Below are 19,970 nucleotides of genomic sequence, written 5' to 3' on the forward strand. Positions count from 1 at the left end.
TATTCTGTATGCTGTCATACTTGCATGTATATTTTAGTCTAGATTGCCTAAATTTCCAAGCTTTAGAAATAAAACTCTTTTTGATCCATAGAGGTTTTATTTTTGTAAAACTTTTACTTTTGTAAAACCTGGAGCCGAGAAGCAATTTAAAATACTGTGACGTCATCACAATGTGAAGTCTACGAGCCAGGCAGGAACTCTAATACTCTAATAATACTGCGCATATTCAGCAGATTGCATACCATGCAAGTAAACCAACCAAAAAATTTTAGCTGAAAATGTTTAGCCTGCGAGTTAGCAACTCCATCGGAATGAATAGGTGCCATCTTCAGATCTGGTATTGAGGTATTATCATAAATCTAAATTGTTCCCTTACCCTGTTTAGTGGACAGACATGAGAGTGGTATCTTTCATGTTTATCAAGGTTTTATAAAAATTGAATGATCTACATTTGAACACTTTTCTACAAGAAAATGTTTGAATTTAGAGACACTGGCCAATAACAGAAATTCTGTTCTTGGTGTGAGTTGGACACACTACAGTTAAACTGTCTCTCATAATAGGTCTTTTCATTCACACTTCACTGACAGTAGTTACTAGAACTTGGAGAAGAGGAATAATAATAGAGCCTTTTATAACCGTCACTTCCTCTATTATATTTGTACTCCACTTGTGCTTTTTTAAGACCGGGTCATGAACAATAGCTCAGATTACAATGTGAGAATATATGGATTGAATATTGGGCTCTGAATTGCAGACAGTTAGGTCTCATTGTTGGACTGCATTGTCCAAGTTTGATGGACTGACGTAATGAAACTTAAGTTGAATAGCACTGTATTGAGCCGGAGTGGAATTTGCCTTAACATACAGACACTCAGCAGTTCCTACTGACAGTGCGCACAGCAAACTCATGCCCTGCTCAAATTGTGCAACAGTTCTTTTATTCACTTCATTAGTTACACAAGATTTCAGCCAGAAACAAGAAAGTGTACTTGAGGAGTGTACTCTGTCACCCCTCAACACACTTCAGCCAAAAATGCCAACTGGTGTAAATGAGATGGCAAATGGTTTTGAAACTCAGATTCTACTGTACCCAATGCAATTAAAACACAAAAGTACAAGTACACAAAAGTAAGGAACAATCTCCTCTCTTAAAACTATTGTATTTGTATCTTGCACATAAAACTTACCAAAGACAGTGTCTTGCTTGCACAGATGTTGTGATGATGCACATTAAAACCCAGAGACAATGTCTGGCTGCTTTGTTTCATTTTCCTTAATAATTGAAGCTTAAAGTTCGAACTGTGCGTACATTCACATACACACACTCAAGGACACACACACACACACACACACACTCTCATACATTTCCGGTAGATCGCAGCACTCAGTTATTCTGAGGGAGAGCAGGTTAATGAGGAGAGGGCTGATAAATGAGAGGCTAATAGAGAAGAATAATCACTTTGCCCAGCTTAAACTCTGGGAGAAATTCTATTGAATAGCACAGATTTTTCATTTTAGGTATCAATTACATTTTGGTATTGCTTTTTGCAGGCTGTCACACGGACATGGTAAGGAAAAGCTTTAAATGAATGGGCGGATTACTGACTTATTGAACTAGAAGTTCCATGCATGCAGTAATTACTTGGGGGAAAATCTCATCTCCTCGCTCTGAGGTGACTCAGGTTTTTTTGTTTTGCTTTCTGTTGTTAGTTTCTTTTCATCTTTAGAAGCACTGCATGTATCTTTTCCAAAAATGTGGGTGATGTCATCTGCCCTTAAAAACAGCATGGTTTAAACCCGTCATCCATCCATCCATACATACATACATTTTGCGAACAACAAGTCCTCCAAATTAAACAGCTAAATATGTTTGTTCATCCATCCATCCATTTTCTAACTGCTTATCCTCTTGAGGGTCGCAGGGGGGGTTGGAGCCTATCCCAGCTGACATTGGGCGAGAGGCAGGGTACACCCTGGACAGGTCACCAGACTATCACAGGGCTGACATGTAGAGACAGACAACCATTCACATTCACATTCACACCTATGGACAATTTAGAGTCACTAATTAACCTGCATGTCTTTGGACTGTGGGAGGAAGCCGGAGTACCTGGAGAAAACCCATGCTGACATGGGGAGAACATCTCCATACAAACTCCATGTCTGTTTATTCATTCACTCATCTTCTAACCGCTTCATCCTCTTGAGGGTCGCAGGGGGGGCTGGAGCCTATCCCAGCTGACATTGGACGAGAGACGGGGTACACCCTGAACAGGTCACCAGACTATCACAGGGCTGACACATAGAGACAGACAACCATTCACATTCACACCTACGGACAATTTAGAGTCACTAATTAACCTATCCCCAATCTGCATGTCTTTGGACTGTGGGAGGAAGCCGGAGTACCTGGAGAAAACCCACGCTGACATGGGGAGAACATCTCCATACAAACTCCATGTTTGTTTATGCCAAATGCAAAAACGTATGTCATTTTATGGGAATGTGCTGAAACAGCTCATGCCACTGTTCTTCTTGGAAGGACAGCCTTGAGAAGAGAGTTTTATTGCAGCATCATACAGGCATGAGGTGAAGGCCTTAGCTTGCAAAGCACACACTCATTAAAAATTTAAGCTTTACATAACCATATGATTCAGAATCAAATCTTCTGGGAAACCATTTTACAGCATTATGGTATAATCCAAAGCTTGAAACTTTTTCTTTTGAAAGGCCTTGAGGAATCAGCACATTTATTTTAACTCCTCGCACTGGTCCACTCACATTGCAAATACATGAGCTCCTTGCATTTTCTAAGCAGGAAAGAGCTCGGTCACCTGAAACACACAAATACGCACACACACATCACCCCCCTGCAGACTGCATTAAATATGGGCTGACAGGTGGCTGCTGGATGTGCAGTCCCAGGAGACAGAACAAAGCACTTTCGTCTCTTCTGAGCGTGTGTGTGTCTGTGTGTGTGGGGTGGGAGGTGTGGGGGGTGGGGGGGTTATGTGCTATGTATGTGTGTTAGAGGTGCAGGGTTGCATAAGAAATGAGTAGAAAGGACCTTCACACCTGGGGAGGAGAGCATAGCTTGCATAGCTTGGAAAGATGCATCCAAATTTCTCTCATGCACTTTCTTTCTCTCTAGTAAGTGTGTGTGTGTGTGTGTGTGTGTGTGTGTGTGTGTGTGTGTGTGTGTATTCTTATAGAGAGGTGAGTTTCCAGTGTCCCTCATAGGACCTTATTTCAAAATATGCGAGGTAGTCAATGGCAGGAGACAAATATTTTTTTGGTCCTGTTTGAATTGTGTCAATAAAGTACACAAATGATAACTTTGCAAGCCATGAAAATCGCAGCTGGTCGTAGGTTTGTTGTAATACCATTTAGTTCTGTGTGAAACCACTCAGTGAACTACATCTCTCATCTCGCATTGTAGACATCTGTGTGCCGCTCAGTTGATGTAACACATCATAGCTGCGGGGTCAGTATAGCTAGAAAAGCATGCTGGCTTTCTTACTTACTCCTGGTATTTTTGGCATACTGCATTTGACATACTATGTACTGGAATGTACTTAATCTTTTTATCAGTTGGGAAGGTAAAGAGGAAACAAAAGCTGTTGCTTGTGTCAGTACATCCCGGTGTGAAACACACAGGCATCGTAGCTTCAGCGAAACCCACGGTGGTCCACAGGAAGTAGAGAGACTTCACCTCTTTGTAGATACAGCACATCTATCAGTATGAAGGTTAGCTCTATGATCACTCACAGCAGAATGGATGCAGCCTCTTTCTAACATTAAGGTCCTTGCTGGTACTTCAGGAACATGGTGGTATGATGGTAGCAAGCTGTCCTACCACTGCAATATCTGTAGTTGAAAGTTACAGGAAAAGTCAGTCAGTGGGAGAGGGAAAGTGACGGCGTTGGTAGTTTGGGGAAGAGAAATAACTGTAATTCTCCATTTCCATTTCCCGCTGTCAGTTTTTCTTTTAAAAAAGTATAATAACTGGCTGCATTTCAAGCAATGCCACTGTTAATTGCATTTGAGCTGGCTTTTATTGACTCTGCTCATTTCTCTTTGGTTACACACGGTGTGTTTTGCAGTAATAGAGTTCACAACCCCTGTATTGTAAATAATTATGCTGATATTCATATGCAGTCACTTTTCAAATGTGGTCAGTGGAGGTATGAATGAAAACGGCTTCATTTCGGAAGCAATCACAGCTCAACACTTCTGGGAGGTAAAATTGGTAACGGTAAAATTAGACAACAATCAGACATTTGTCACTTATGAGCAAGACAATTGTTTGTTTTCAATATAAAAAGATAAAAGAAAAAAATAATACTAAGATACCAATATACTTGGAATCTTGCTCAGCAGAGATTGTAGAGTGATACACAGTTCTTGTGTAAGAGTAGGTTTTTTATCTGTTTCTGTGGAATATGTAAAGGAAAGCTATCTTTTACAGTATGTAGGGACGAACAGAAATGACCATCTGAACAAGGTATATTATTACCAAATAGAGGGCTTGGTGGGGACGGAGCACCTGCCGCAGCAAGCAAACATCTGAGGTCATTTTGACTTGACCAGCAGACATCGCTACAAGCCGACTGGCTGTTGAAACAGGTGACGTGCTTTATGCTCTACAACCAGCCGCTGAGGGTTTGACCAGTGTATTAGCAGGTGACACCATCGGCAGGCTTGAGTCAAGCTCAGACCGGCCAGTTTACACCGCTGCAACTTTTCTTTGCAATGTTCTAAAATGGTTTAGTCTTGTTGCAAATCTTTGGTCTGAACTGGGCTTAAATTATTGATTGAATTATCAGTTTACAAAAATATCTTTATATGTTGTGTAGACACTACCATGGTGTAGCGTGGTTTTAAACAAATTGTTTGGCCTGTTTTGTGGACTGATAAATAAATCTGGTGGCACGGTGGTACAAGAGGGTTCCTGGTCCAAACCTGGGGTGGGGGAGCCCCTCTGTGTGGAGTTTACATGTTCTCCCAGTGTCAGCGTGGGTTTTCTTCAGGTACTCCGGCTTCCTCCCACAGTCCAAAGACATGCAGGTTAATTGGTGACTCTAAATTGCCCGTAGGTGTGAATGTGAGTGTGAATGGTTGTCCGTCTCTATGTGTCAGCCCTGTGATAGTCTGGTGACCTGTCCAGGGTGTACCCTGCCTCTCAGCCAGTGTAAGTTGGGATAGGCTCCAGCCCCTCCGTGACCCCTAACAGGATAAGTGGTTACGGAAAATGAATGAATGAACAAATGAATAAGTCTGGGTATTACTATATGACATGATAGTGCACAACAGGGTGTTCTGATGATTCTCTCATTCTCAGTTTTCAAGTTTCACAGTTATTTATGCTGTAACTTAAAAGAAAGATCTAAATGTATGGAAATATAATTAAACCTTAATGCAGTTCCTCATATTTTCAAATCTATTTTCAGTCAACTGAACACTGACTGACTTTCTGGTCAGCTGGATTTCTGTGTAATGATTAAGGAAACAGAAATAATAGCAGAGTTAGTCTATTTTTTAGTTGATGGTTGACCACCTTGAAACTCCACGTAGGCTCCTTGCAGCTACAGATGAACTCAAGCTGATTGGTGCGAAAGTGAAAAGGACAACCCTGGTGGTATAAACACACAGTGTAATTTAGACCCACAGTGCTTTTCACAGACTGTAATGCTATCGTTGACAAATTGTGGCAACAGTGTGGCTGTCAGAGTCTGGCCACGGCTCCAGAGCTTCACCGGACTTTCCTCTGGTTTCTGTCTGCCTCCTGCTGCTGTGTCACCACAGTTCAAACTTGTATCTTCTAAAGTCATCCACCAAAGGTTTTTCTTACTCTTTCTTTTTTCTTTTTCTGTTAATTATGAGTCATTTCGCTTCAAGGCACTTCATTTGCATTTTTATTGGAAACTCTTGACCATACATAATTGAAGTTACATGGGTTGATCATGTAGGGCAGTGTGGTACATCTCACAATGAGCTTTAACACTCTTTATGCAGATTTGTTCGCAATTTTCTGGCTATACAGTCTCAACTTGTGATTCATTTTTACGACTTTTTCCTGCCACATATGTTTATAGTCCTATAAAAATGACGGACTGTATTATTCCATTAAGCAACTTTTCATTCTCAAAAAGACATAAAAGGGAATTTTAAAAAAAAAGACAGCAGTGAATGCATATAGTACACCGTAAAGTACCATAATAAGGTGCCGAGATGTGCCTTCTGCCCAAGGTGTGCTGTCTTCTGGTGTAAAGTGTTGTGTGGGAACCAAACTGCATATTTACACAAAGAACATACAGGCCTGTTCAAGGTCCTTGTCTGATGTATGACTCACTTGTGACCCTCAGCTGTTGTCAAATGGAGGCAGAGAACAAAAATGTGTCTTGTGCATCTGTAAACATTGTTGGTTTCTAAGCTCTGAGGCTTTCTTAGCCACAAGCTGACATTAATTTCAATACAGCCACTCTGCTCTTTCTATTCTATGTGAAGTACAACAACAGAGTGGACTGAGTTAAGATGGTCCTTGATACTAGAAAAAAGTATGCAAGAGAAAAATACTGATGAGTGGCATGTGCTGTCTTTAAAGTATAGCTGGGCACTTAATTGGATTGTACTTTCAATCACGATTTTGGCTTCCCTCAACTTTCCCTCGATTTTGTGCTACATGACGAGTCCTCCAAAGTTGCTCCCGTTTTTATTTTGTAAATCAAGCACACCCCTTCCCAGCAGATGTGCTCAGCCCCTCCCTCCAAACAGTGTTGCAAACTTGGTGACTTTCTAGCTAGATTTAACAACTTTAAGACCCTCTTAGCAACTTTATTTCTAAAAAGGGACTATCAGGGTAAAGGCAAGAAATATATTCAAATATATTATATTGTATTTCATTCCAGTGCATGCTGTGCAGAAGAATCATAGTCCACGGCTCCTCTTCTGAGTCTCCCCCCCTCTTACCTCTTGCACAGCAGCACTGCCACTGAGCGTCCTTCATGACTGAGCCCTCATTGAGAATTGTGTGTTATTGATCTTACGCTCCCAATTTTGACAGGCAGACAAGAGAACCGGCACGGTTAGGTTGGTTCCCAAAGTCACACAATAGGACAAACTAACTACTTGATCGAGAGGCAGCAGAAGACCAGAGACTCTTGTGTTCTGTGAGGTAAAATTAGTGTTTCTGTCAATGGAGTTTGGTGGCTTTAAGAAGAGCATAACATAATGGCATCAGTTTCCCATTGTAAAGGGCTGTCTGACAGCAAGGTGATATATATATATATATGTATAGAGAATTTATTATTTTACATATAATTTATTTTTGTAGTAACATATTTTAAATTTATTTCATTTTTTTATTTATTCAGTCAAAAAAAATTAATACTGAATAAAAAAAGTGAAATAAATAAATAAATATTATAAATAGAAATTCAGTTATCAGTTCAATTGTATTTAAAGTTAAAAGACATCCAGTGTTAAAAAGAAACACCAGAGTTAATGTTCAATAAATGCATGATGTTCTCAAAGTAATACTTTGTTACATTTATGTGCCCAGTTTAAAAAAAAATAAAAAAGTAAAAAATAAACTAAAGAAAATAAATGACATGACGCTGTACCTGCTGTAGGATGAGGACAAAAAGTAATCTGCAGATATGTTAGTGTATGTGCCATGTGCATAAATTAGAGCCATTTTTAAAGAAGCAAATATTAAAAACATACCAGAATAAGCCAAATACAAAAGAAAAGATACAAAACAGCAACAACAAACACAATTGTGATCCTAACAGCTGATGTCCAATACTAAATGAAGTTATAGTTATTTGAAGTTTATTTGAAGTTATGTCCGCTGTACAGCAGATACGAATCTGCTGCACTAGCTCAGTAGCAGACCTTGGAATCGCCTCTCACATCTCTGGATTCAAATAGATTTACAGATGGAATGAATGAAATGAAACAAAATGGCAGTTCAGTCTGATAATCAGGCTACGGCGGCACTTTTTTAATCATACATTTCAGCAACCCAGGTGTGCAAGCACCTTTTTATTGCTTCTCTCCTTCAGAACTCCCACTCCCCCTTTTACTCAGTGGGATATTAAAATATGAGCCGCTTTTTGTTATACGGTAAAGAAGTCCAAGGCTTGCGGTGGTGCTGACTCACTCAGCTTTGTTTCTTTGGAAATGCAGCAACTCTCATCAGCTCTCACACTCTCTGCTAATAAAGATGAATTGTATATTAAATCTACCGTTGTTATTAAGGCACTGACTGCACTTCTTCAGCAGGAATTGACAAAGATGAAGGTACACTGGTTTGTCATGGTTGTGGTGGTGAGTCGCCTTGGTCATATTGAGTATCCTTTAGGAATGCCTTTATTTAGGAAGCAGATACTGGCAAATTTAATGATAAAGGCACAGGACCTTAGGTAGGATACAGACAGTAGTTGGACTATGGGGTGACACAGTTGGAGAGCAGGACATTGTACAAGAAACTCTACAGAGAGAGTTTGTTAAAATGTAACTGGTCTTCAGAATAAGTTCAGAGTGTGAGAAGTGCGAGAAAGATGCAGCTTTAGAGGTGTTTGTAGGCAGATATTTTTACTTTATACATTGCCAGGCTAGCTGATTCCAGTCTTCATACAAAACTAAGCTCTAGCCTCATACCTAACAGACAGATATGAGGGTAGTATCGATCTTCTCAACTCTACAAGAAAATGAAAAGGTGTTTTTTCAGAAATGTCGACTCATTCCTTCAGTTAAGTTGTTAAGATGAGTATTTTTTGTTATGCAAGACAAAACAAAAACTAACATTATTGAATTTGTAGCTTTAACCAATTATTTTATATTGACTGTGGCCTAGTCCAGTGGTTCTCAACTGGTGGGTCATGGTTCAAAAGTGGATTGCAGGTCCATTCTGAATAGACCGCAAGTGACTTCCAAACATGTCAGGTTTGTAAAAAAAAAACACTTTATTTTGAAGTACAGTGAATTTCTGGGGCGTAGCTTTTATTTTGAAGTGCTATTTCCTGCTGTAGAGTAACTGACTAATGGACAGCCACTTGACAGAGACGGCAAAGTAGCTCGATGACATGGCCAAACGCATGTGTGATGCTGAAGTGTTTGTACCTTGAACTAATGACTAAGGAGAAATCTGGACTGTGTGTGGACCAGTTGGGAACCACTGGCCTAGTCCAAGGTATTTTTGAAAATGTAGCTCTTTGCATTTTGGCCTGCGTATTAGGTTCCTAAAAGTGAACTTTTTGTAAACCTCCGTCCTAGGTGAAGAGTCTTAGTAACTCCTTTTTCAGGGCTGCCATGTAGACAGTGTAAACAGAGATTTTGGCTTATTATGGCAGAGTGTGTGTGGTATCTGTTTTGTGAGGCATCACAAATAAAGCAGCATGTCATGCAATGGTGGACATGACCAAAATAGTGCTGGCCCTAACCTGCTAACAGGGCGTTTTACAAGTTTACACATAAATGTTACTCTTCCACTATATTTAGGAACAGAAGTGTCAGAATGCACTATGGTGGTTAACCGGTCCAGCCTTCCAGTAAAAGCTTTGTTTCAAGCAAAGAGGTTAAAAAGAGAAGTCATAGCACCGTATCATCTCGTCTTACCAGTGGTATTTAAGACAACGGCTGGCGCCCTCTCATAGAATATGGGGATGATTCATTCGTTTCACTAAGGCATCCGTAATCAGCCTTGGGTCGGAATATTTTGTACGCGAAACAGCAAAATAGGTGAGAATTACAATTACTGAAAAAGTCTGTAATAAAAGACCATAAACAAATGCTTTCCATATGCAAACATTCTATTGTATTGGCTGCCATCCAAGTGAGTGTACCCAAAAGGTCTGTCGGGCCAAGCACACCCAAGGAGGCTCAATAGAGCGCAACCAAAGAGCACCTTAGCAGATACTGTCCTTTTATTTCCAGCACTGTCTGCTGTAACCCTCGAACATCGAAGCTCCAGTTACTGTACATTGCGCATGTGTCATACCTGATAGCTCCCATGGGGTCAAAGAGCATGTCCCTGCCTTCATTAAACAGCCTTGGTTTCAGACTTCTGATTGACCAACACCTTCCTCCTTTTCTGGTTTGTCTTCCTTTAGGATTAGGGTTAAATGGCCACCTGTGGGTTTGGCATGCTCTTGAGAATGAAGGAGGGAAAAACCCTGTTTACAAAAATTACCAGTGTCTTTGTGGAGCCGACCTGTTTGTCACTACAGAATTAATGAAAACATTGATCACTAACATCAGACAAGACAAGCTGTAGTTTGGCCATTACATTACAGGCTCGACAGTCATTCATGCATTAGCTGATTGGCTTGGACACAACAGGACAATAGCGGTAATGACAAGATGAGTCTGAGTAGGCATGTTTAGGCTAGAGACTATTCAAATCAAAATCACAAGGAAAATGAGATTGCATCATCTAGCATAAGTAGAAAGAAAAGAAAGTATTTTCGGACACTACTCAGGGAAACTTATAAACAATAGTCCAGTGTCCATCTGTCTGAGAGTTTCTATACAAATCCTATATACAAATTGAAATGTTTAGATGCCTGAAGCTAATTTGCTTAAGAGCACTTGCTTGATATTTGTCATCTTATTATTAGCGAGCGACACTTTCATCTCCTAGGCACTCAAATTATATCAAGTTAAGTATAATGTTCTAATCTACTTGGAGCCATCAGTGCTGCTTGAGGGAAAATATTCTTTTGAATGCTGAACAGAGCCGTGCAGATCCAGCCCCTCAGCAAGTTTTAACATTAGTAGTGAAATGGAGCAACTGTTCGTAGCCTCCAGGTATTCACTCATTTTGTGCCTGCAGGTGCTCCTAATAGTAACCCTCATATGAGTTTAGAGGTCGTATAATACTCACTTTCAAACATTCAAATGTGGTTTTGTTTGAAATAATGAAATATGGATCCTGTGGCCAAAAGTAGGTGGCTGTGATTAGAAACATATAGAGAGCCACAGTATGTATCTAAATGACAACAGCCATGTGATTAAATAGCTGATTAGCTATTTGCGTTCATGAGCAGTTGAACAGGTGTACCTAATAAAGTAGCCGATGATAAAGTAGCTGATATCTCCAACATGCTGCAACTCACACCAAAACAATCTAGACTGCGAAACAGCACTACAAGTAAGACAGATACATTTTTGAGTTTGCGGTGAACTGTCCCTTTAAGTTATCTCCACGGTAATTTAAGCTGTGGGAGTTTGGTGGTGTCGTAGGTGTGTAGATATTGTTAAAACATATTGTACATTTCTATTGCTGTTGTTCTATGGTGTTTGGTAATTTGTTTGTTCCCATCCTTTGGATTACTTATTAACAATGCCATCACCATGCATCCATCTGGGTTGAGTACACAAACAACAAATGGTTTTAACAAACTGTACAAACAGTACTTTATATGCAAATTATCTGTGCAGCAGATGATTGGATATCATGGCCTTTTATACTAAATTGCCATTTTAATGAGTACACCCAGTTTTAACTACTACAACAGTCCTGCACTAGATCTTTTGGCCCCTTCCCTACTTCCTATCGCCCTACTTCCTGCACTTGGACCAAACCAATCTTTGAACTCAGCCTTCATTGTGATCTGAACTACACAACCGCAAACTGCTTCTGTGGTACTTCATACTACAATAGTTGTTCCCAGGATCAAATTTTGATGTGGTTACATACAGAAAAACTCACCACGTGAAAACAATACCAACTCTGCTGTCATGACTCATAATAATCTCGTCTGCTTTTTCCTAATTTCCAGGTGTGACTAGGAGGCTGTCCCTCTTGGATTTTGGTATTCCTCTGACAAACTTGACATCAAACCTGTGAGATTTGGAGAGAGGACAGATTTTTTGCATCCAGCGTGACTCATCCTCCAGTCCCAGTCCGCCTAACCAGGTAACCAAGGATACCTGCCATATGTGTTGCCAAATGTGATGACTACATTATAGCTAATTCTGTTATTAAATTCTGCTCCTAGTATAATTCATACTGAATCATCCAGTTGAAAACAACAGTACAAGCTGTTAAGAAGAAAGAATAACATAATTAAAAAATGTATGAAAACACTTCCACATATAAGAGTTTCATGCATGGACGAGTGGTGCAGATGAGAAAGCACGTGCGTTTAAACTCTGCTCAGTAGAATGCACAAGTAGAATTCAAAAACATGCACCTACCCAGGTTTTAGGGAAGTGCATGTGATTGGGAAGTACTGAGCATATTAGTGGATAAATGAGACTTATGCTGAGTCTCAAATCACGTACTTCTGTACTTACACTTACTATTTTGAGTGCATAAGTGCGTTCACACTGAGAAGTACGGAAAAATGCGGTGCACTATGAGTACCCGGATAGTGCACTCAAAACAGTCAAGAAGTTGAGTGTGGAACTATGGACACTTCTTGCCTCAATGGTCGCCATCATGGCTACGTAGCAGAAGGGGAGGGACCATTTTCAAACTGGAAATAGCAGCTGAGGACTGTGCGACAGTGAATGTTGCCACATTGAACAAATACACGTTTTTTGCACTAAGCACCACTATACTGTTGTCGGATATAAGCCAGCAGTATGTTTGTCAGGTTAATTTAGCAGTCTGTAATGATTTGGTACTGCGAACGATAACGCGAATGCTAATGCTAGTTTGCTAAGGAGCTAATTTGCGGCAGTCATTTCGGGTGAGTGCACAACGGCCGTGTTTGGTTTGAGACAACACTACCCTGTCGATATTTGCGCACAATGCCAGTGAGTACATAGTGCACACAGTATACTACATAGAAGTATACTAACAGCGGAAGTATGTGATTTAAGACACACTAATAGATTATCGTGCACAAGTTGTGTGAGAGTTTGTAAATGGATGTTTTTATATAATTATACTCCAGTTCACAAGAATTTTATCTGTTTTTGGTTTCTTTGTTCACCATGCATCCAGGCATGCAAGAAATATAGACTGTAAAAATAATGGACATAGCTACTGTGAGTTTGGCATTTCATCCATGGCCATATTGTTTTTTTGAAGCCAGAAGTAATCATATTTGGGAAAGAGGCTGGCACTGTGAATGACCGAGGGGTGGAACTGACTGAGAAGCTGAGAATACTATCGGCCGACAGCCTGTTGATCAAAGCGGTCCGCCCTTAGATATATGTAACTGGTTAGAGGTGAAATTTATAAAAATTCCCCATTCCCTGTAGAGTTGTCATGAAATTAGCTCTAGAGACCAAATCATTTTTTGTACCAGGTTCGTAAGATGTTTATTTCTGCTGTAAAGCTGGGCATTTAAACATGGTGGTCTCTGGGCATTGACTTGCTTCTGGAGCCAGCCTCAAGTGGCCATTCCATGAACTGCAGTTTAGGGCATGTCTGTGTTGGCTTCATTTTTCAGGTCCAGAGGTAGCCATTTTGCGAGAAACAACAACGTTTTTATCACGAATTCAATCTAGTACAGGGTGAATAAATGATGTACAAGTGATCATTTTGTGAGTAAAGTATTCCTTTAAACTTACAGGCCAGCTAATGGAGAGATGACCCTTACACAGAGTTTTATCCACCTGATGTGTATCAGTACATTATATATACTGCAAACAATGCCTGTACTAATGTAACTGTACAGCCTAAACCTCTGAGGGCTGGTAAACTGCATGGACAGGAAGGACATGAATATAGTTCTGGGCAGGCTCCTGGTTTCACCACAGGGCTATCAAAATCATTGCTGGTGTATGATATTGAGAAATAAAGCAAAATTGTGCCCTGGGATTGCTGTGGCGGCTCGCCATGTACGAATACATTAAGCTGAATCCTCATATGGCATTACTGTAAGCCTGTTCAGAGCCACGCTCATTTATCCTAAACATTTGAGATGTGGTGAATACCTGTCAGAGAGAGAAAAAGAAACATTTGCAACCAGAGAAAGAGAGAGACAGAAAGAATGCCTGTTACCTCCGCAGATGAAATGGCTGTGTGGGTGGATGTACATGTGAGTGCAGGCTGCTAGGAGCTGTGAGTGGGAAGTGGGTACTGAGTGGGAAGAGAAGAGCTGCTTTAGTGAGACGATCAGCACCAAGGCCTGCTGAAAGGCAGTCACGCTTTCATGGCTTCTCTTTGTTTTCTGCGCTTGTACAGAGACAGAGTTCCCAGGTAGTGAGGTTGGTGATGGATAGATGGATGCATGGATGGATGGATGGATTGATAAGAGAGTTTTTATGCGTGCCTGCCATTGTCTGTGTATGGGTGTCTGTGTTAGGGTCAGTAGCTGGTTCTCCTTTCTATTATTTTCATTCAAAATCATGATGTATTTAGATACAAGCCTGGACAGAAACACTGTAGAATAGGAAAAAACAGGTTTCAAAAACAGGTTTCCAAAAAGTCTTACAGCTGAGGCAACCAACACAAGTTGTCCTGAAGAAGCTAATTGATTTTCGGATGAGATATATACATTTATTCTGAAATAACATGCTAAAATCCTCCAGTTTTTGCTAATTTAAGAAATTGCACATTGCAGCTTTAGACCATAATTAGCAAAGCCCCACATGCTAGCACGTAAGAATGGCAGTGAGAATGGTTATGAGAAAATAATGCGTAGGAATAATAAAACAAAAGACTATTTAACAACAGAAGTAAATTATTGTTAAAAGGATTAGATTAGTATTGTTGAAGAGGGATGCTTCATTCTGAAGTGACTGATTACCATTACAAATAATTGATTGGTTGTTAGTTCTAATAATTAGGTCATTATTTTAGCCAAGCTGCTATTGAGAAATGCTCATCTTGTTTGTCAGGATTCACTTGTTGGGCTAAAAATGCCAGTACAATTTACCTTGTTTGTTCAGTAGATAATGTCAGTTGATCCCTGACATTTTCACTTCACACCAACAAGTTGGACCAACTTCAAAGTCACAACGCTAAACGCTTTATCGTCTTCATGTTCAATGATCACAAAAATGACGACAGCGTTGTTTTACCGTCTTAAAATGAGGGAGTGAAAATGACAACTCCGGTGTCATTTGCTGGCTCCCAATTTGAGCAAATTACCTTTGAAAAGAGTAAAAAGCACTGCAGGGTATTGTGCAGTATTTTGCAGTTGTCTGTCCGGTTTATATATGTAGCACTTTAGATAAGCAGGGCTGAGATTGGAAGGTTACTTGATCGGTCATTGAAGCCTTTCTGAATATCATAGCCCAGCTCTCTGCCTGTTTTGTTTTTCACTTTTTCCGCCCTGCCTCTTCTGCCAAGTTCATCCTGGCAATGTTAGTGCATACCCGATTGTTCCACAGTCAGGTGCATTTGTATATAGCCAAAGCACTCTCTGGCACAGACTGGACCGTTCAAAATTCAGAGCGCTGTTGGACTATATTATTTGGTTATTCAGAGCACCACATTCTGGCAGCGGTAGGTAGAGCATACTCTGGGCAATCTGTCTGAGGAAAGCCTGGTGACTGTGCTTAACTTAGCTGTTTATTAAAACAACAGCGCTCTCATTTTAGTCTAGAGCATCAGTTTGGATTTTAATCAATACATGTGGTGTGACCAATGCAAACGGGAAATAAGATGGCTCACTCGTTAAGTACTTCCACCATTAGCTCTGGAAAAAAACAATATGTTTAATCTAGAATAATAATGATTAAGTTATTATTGTTATTAATTAATGTTATTGGCTATTTTTCCATTGGGAACAATCCCATACATTAATCTGATATATGACCAAATATGTAAATTATTTATGTCTGTCTTACACATCTACGCTTATAGATGTGATGTGAATATTAGTCACCATATATACTCATATCATATACCTCATCAGACTGCACCCAGAAGAGGTTTAAACTTGTTTTTAAAAAGTAGGACTCAATTAAAGTCTGAAATGAATTATTCTTTTAATAATAATTATTTTTATTTCTCTTGAAGTGCTACATTGTTTATTTAAAAGGCATTGATGGATTTGTCTATTTAAGTGAAATCAAAACCTTATTTGTTAACTTATGGTCTTGGTGCCCTGGCGTGTGGCCTTTGTGCCCTAAAAAAAATTAGGTTCCCTTACTCCACAGGAATCAGCATGTGAGACTGTAGGCGGCTTCCAGGTGTGAATGCACCTGGATATGGGTGGTCACAGTACTCCTGCCAAGGAATGCTAGGGTCGCTCCCTGAATAATTTAAATTCATTTAATTTAATTTAATTCTTTTTGGGGAAAAACGTAAATATAGGTCCTTTAATCAGGAGGCAACTGGTGATATTCTGTGTCGTACCCTCTTCTTTTTATCAGTACTTGGGTGATAGGCTTTTAACGACCCATCCAGTACTAATAACATAATTCCTGGGTTGAAGCTGCTAAGAGGCATTATTTTATGCCGTTCAACATCTTTTTACTTTCATGCCAAAAATCATAGGTGTGCATATTTCTTAGATGAAAAGCCTTTGAAGCCGCATTCACAGTGCACCTTAGCTACACCTCTCCACTGAAAGCTGCTCTAATAAGGTCTTCTTTTAACAGCATCTTAAAGCATGCATGATGTGGGTTTCATCTCGGGTTTTAGAAAGGGACACGAGTAAAGATGTTGAGTGACAAAACAGACACTGACAAGATGATTTTAATATATCAATCCAGCCCTATTAGGTAATACATTCTCCAATGTTTTCTGTGAAAATCTACAGACCAAGACACAAACCCCTGACATACTGTATGACAAGGATCTTTTTTAGGCCTTATAGGGAGGAATTTATCCAGCTGTTGTGGATAAAATTACCTGACCCTGATCTAGTTTTGCTCAGTTATTCACATGATAGTCCAGTTTCTCCTGCTCCAGTAAAACCAGCCTCAGGGTGAAAATATGCTTTCGAACATGACAGTAATGTAGAATATAGCCTGAAACAGTTAAAGGAATAGTTTGACCTTTTGGGCAACACATTTTTTCGCTTTCTTCACTAGAGTGTGATAAGAAGATTGATACCACTCTCATGCAGCAATATTAAAGGAATATTTCACCAACAAAATGACCATGTATGTAGCACACATTAATGCTGTGTTACCTTTACCTTTCTTGCATGCCTCCATGATAAACTAAAGCCCCACTTCCACCAGCAGTATGCTACGGTACAGTTCAGTTCGGTACGCTTTTTCTCCGTTTCCACTGTGAAAAGTTGTGGATGTTACCAATGGAACTGTTCTGTACCGTCCCCATTTTTGGTCCCCCCTCTGTTGGGGTGCCTAGCACACAGATCTGGTACTAAAAGGTGGAGCTGTGAACACTGCAGTCCATTGATTTGTCAATAGCAGATGGTCACTCTGTTCAGGGCTGAGTTGTGGCTGGTTTTGAGGCTCATGTAACCACTGTTCATACTGTGGAGAGTTTTACGTATATTAGTAAACTTTAACTATAAAATGAAATGATGTTTTGCTGGATCTTGCACCAGCTGTACTCTGAGAAAAGCAATTTACTGGGTCAACTGCCAGCAACTTTTAAGGTGGAACGTTTACTTGTAATGTTACTCAATGCATGAGTTGACGATGTGAATCCATCAGCACACCTTACATTTCAATATGACAACTTTGACCATTACTTCAGTTTTTATTGTCTCTCTTGGATGACATACACTTTTAGAAATGAGTGGATCTTAAGGTGTTTAAAAATATATGTAAATTTTGGCTGGATTATGTGAACTGCATATATTCCAATCCTCACTCAGAGAAAGAAAAACTGTCACAGAGCATATCCTGTGGGCTCAGGCAACACTAAACCCCTGAGCTTGCCTGAGAAGGACTACATACACAAACCTGCTGTTTTTAAATATCCCATCAAGAAAGACTCTTACGGCAGCCTGTTTTATTTTGTTCTGTAATGTTGGGGTGCAACCCAGCTCTGTAGACAATAAACGAAGTGCAGACTGATAAAGTAGGAAATACAAGTGCTGGACGGACGGAGCAGTGAGGGACAACAACCCTGCCCACATGGAAGGGTACTATTTGTGGTGGAAATACTAAGCGGACCTATGGGTCTAGGTACCATGTCTGAGGGGTTAGTTTTGTTTCCAAAAGTACCATACTGAAAGTGTTTGGTAAAAACAAGGCTTGTTGATTAATTGAAGTAAATAGGGACCGCGTTTATCCGCTTACAAACTCTCACACTATTCATGCACTATAATCCAAGTCTAATGTATCCAGTCGTATATTCAGTACTTCCCAAATACAATGCATTCCCTTGCCACAGACCTTTCTGAACGGGATATAGTCCTGGTCAGAAAGGGCTGTTGTTAAATGGACATCGTTTACTTAAGTTAATCAGCTATGTTTGCCGTTTGTGGATTCGTTTATGAAACGATATGATACAATATATTTTATTGTCCCTGTAGGGAAATTTGTCTTGGACTTAGGAGCTGCACGATCCGAATCCGATCCGATCCGATACAATACAGTACGATGCAGTGCGATATGATAAGATACAATATACTTTATTGTCCCAACAGGGAAATTTGTTTTGGACTCAGGAGCTGCATAAGTATTGCTGCCTTACAATAACAGTCCAGAGGAAATGAATATATATATATATATATATATATACATACAAAAAAGAAAACCCCAAATATACTATTCATAACAGTATTGTGCATCATGTATGTATGTATTGCACATAACACCAGCACACAACAGGGATGCAAGAAAAGCAGGGTTTTCATCATGAATTCAGGGCAACATGGCATGACTAACTGATATGTAAATGCTCATGGGTAAAGCATCCCTGTAATCCATACAAAAATGACAATGTAATATATGTACATGTATGTCTATATACTGTAATATATGTACAGTATATAGACACCCACACACACCCACACACTTAGAGGAACTATATCTTACATCCCGAAGCTCCTCTCCTGCTCTCTGGCTCCTGCAGTGAGACGGCCCTGAGAGGAGAGCCCCGCAATGCAGCATCTGTGTGACTCACACACATGCACGTACACACACACACACACACACACACACACACACACACACACACACACAGTGAGATGGTGGCGTGTGAAAGTGCTCAGATCGTAGGAGGGAGATGAGGAGTAAGAGAACAGAGTGAAGCAAAGGATGAAGCCTGATGAGAGGAGGAGGAGGAGGAGGAGTGAGTAGGAGGAGGAACAGTGACAGGAAGAGGTGGAGGAGGATGAAGAGGGAAGAAGAAATAACAGGTGGGAGGAAGATTTATAGGTGAAAGGATGCGAAGGAGTCAGACAAAAGAAGAGAAGAAGAAGCAGATAAGAGCCATGGAAATGACAAATGAACTACTTAATTAGCTCGCTGATTACCTTGTCTGAGCAGAATTTTTATGGCTGATGTGTTCGCAGACAGTTTATCAGTCCTGCTTCATCTCTTTAAGCTGGACACACATTGTGGTACAGGCTTGAATTGACAAGGGGGGAAATTAGCTTGAAAAGAGCGAAAATAAAGCAGAGCATTTTCACAGCTGGCAAGTTAATCTTCAGCAAACTTTTGATTGCTGTATGATGTCATCATTAGATTCTGCTAATTGCTATTTTTGTTGTGAGGAGATGTTCTGTAGGAACAGCCTGTAATTAGCCTTCAATCCACTGATATCTGCGAGCTCTTGCATGATAATTTGTTGAGCTAAGATAATTCATGTTAGTCTATAAAAACTCCCAAACAATGCAAAACAGAAATGCTACAACATAATTAACAGAAAACACTGTGTTTAGTCAATGAGCTGTAACTTCAGCGTAAACTAACCAAACACATCAGCCTCTTTCAGCACTTATTGCTGGCACTGTTAATTGCTATGACATATTGAGGTTGAAAATTTTGTACTGTTATTGTAACTTTTAATCTGGCTTTGCGGGTTAAGAGGTATTTTGACCTTTTTTTTTATCCTGGGCTGGTACTGTAGAAGCAATGGTGTGGAGGAGAATGAACTTTTAGCCTTCAAAAAGACATACAGTTCTGCT

The 19,970-nt window shown here is 40.0% G+C and overlaps 1 protein-coding gene across 9 annotated transcripts in view; it reads left to right on the top strand.

Moving 5' to 3' along the window:
• map2 (microtubule-associated protein 2) overlaps nucleotides 1-19,970 on the top strand; it is a 134,680-nt gene that overhangs the window by 47,794 nt on the left and 66,916 nt on the right. For all 9 annotated transcript variants that reach the window (XM_049593794.1, XM_049593796.1, XM_049593797.1 and 6 more), the window contains one exon: nucleotides 11,790-11,926. The gene's annotated coding sequence lies outside the window, so the exon portion shown is untranslated. The remainder of the gene's footprint in view (nucleotides 1-11,789; nucleotides 11,927-19,970) is intronic.

The sequence above is a fragment of the Epinephelus fuscoguttatus genome, linkage group LG13 (assembly GCF_011397635.1).
Source record: "Epinephelus fuscoguttatus linkage group LG13, E.fuscoguttatus.final_Chr_v1".
Taxonomy (NCBI): Eukaryota; Metazoa; Chordata; class Actinopteri; order Perciformes; family Serranidae; genus Epinephelus; species Epinephelus fuscoguttatus.